Genomic DNA, 1,713 nt, shown 5'->3' on the forward strand with positions numbered 1-1,713 from the left:
AGAGATTTAATTTAAACTAGATGTTGGACGTTGGGCTTTGATGCATTCATCTATATCTGATGACCTAGGTGAACTAAAGTGGTAGACAAGCTGTTTAAGGAGGAGAAAAAGCAGGACACCGTGGTAAAATAATTAAAATAAATGTATTCAGATAACAAAATGAGCATCGTTTTATGGAGCCTCTTAATAGATACCTGGTAAGTCCTCATCATGAGAATGCAGTGCACTTTTGGGGCCCAGTCCTCAAGAAGGATATTAATGAGCTGGAAAGAGTACAGAGACGTACAACTAAACTGGTAAAAGGAATAGAAGAATTAAACTATGAAGAAAGATTGTCAAAGTTGGCAAGATGCCACCCTTTAGACTTGAAGAACTAGACATTTGAGCAGCATATCTGTTTCTTTACAGTGAGGGCAGTGAGGCTGTGGAATATCCTACCAGGTGATGATGTGGTGGCAGTTTCTATCAATGTCTTTGAGAGTATATTGGACGACTTTTTGAACAAGCATAATATCCACAGCTATAATGATCTTAAGATCTACAGTTAGTTTAAAATTGGTATATACATAAATATTTATGAACCCCATTGCAGAAATCAGCACTCATAGCACTTATGAATCCAACAACTGATTTATTTGAAAACAAACCAAACCTTTTGGCTTTGTTAAAGGCACTAAGCTAAGCATTCACCTACACTATATATATATATATATATATATATATATATATATATATATATATATATATATATATAGTCCAGGTGTGTATCCGCACTCTGACTTGTCCAAGTGGGTGCTATATCAAAATATGATAAATAACGATAAGGAAGATAAGCACTCCAATATTACTGGTCAATAATCATTTATTCCACTGTGCATACCAACGTTTCGGTCCACGTTTGGACCTTTGACCAGTAATATTGGAGTGCTTATCTTCCTTATCGTTATATATATATATATATATATATATATATATATATATATATATATATATATATATATATATATATATATATTTATATATAACAAACAAGGGAAAATATATATATATATATATATATATCTATATATATATATATATCTCTATTTATATATAACAAACAAGGGAAAGTTGTGCTCACCACTATTTTTTAAAATCATTAGGCGGGGGTGCAATGAGGGTGTGACCACAAAATACATATAGAAAAATACAAGATTCCTCTGCACTCAACCCATTATCAATATATTTAAGACAGAGACATTTTGTGCATACTGCTACTGAAAAATGCCTTACCCTTTAAACAAAACAGGGATTGTTTGTCCATATATTGCAATATATTTAAGCTGGCCAACTACGTCAAAGTCATCCCATATCTGGCCAGTCCTATGCTGAGTGCAGAGGAATCTTGTATTTGTATATTTATATATATATATACAGAAGGATCCACACTCACAGGGCTTAAAAATGCAAAAATAATCTTTATTTTGAGAACTTCAGACTGACGTTTCGGCCCAATCCAAGGCCTTTCTCACTTAAGTTGTCATAGTAACATACATAGCAATATAAGTGAGTTCACGTTCAACATTATTGTCACACTGAAACCTACATAACCACTAGCGGATCCAGAGGAAGGTGAAACATGTATCTTACATTTATCATGCTGTGTAAAAAGTGAAACATTACCTGTGATGTTGCTCATAGCAATCAATGAGACGTTTGCTTTTGTTTTCTAAC

The sequence above is a fragment of the Xenopus laevis genome, chromosome 6L (assembly GCF_017654675.1).
Source record: "Xenopus laevis strain J_2021 chromosome 6L, Xenopus_laevis_v10.1, whole genome shotgun sequence".
NCBI lineage: Eukaryota > Metazoa > Chordata > Amphibia > Anura > Pipidae > Xenopus > Xenopus laevis.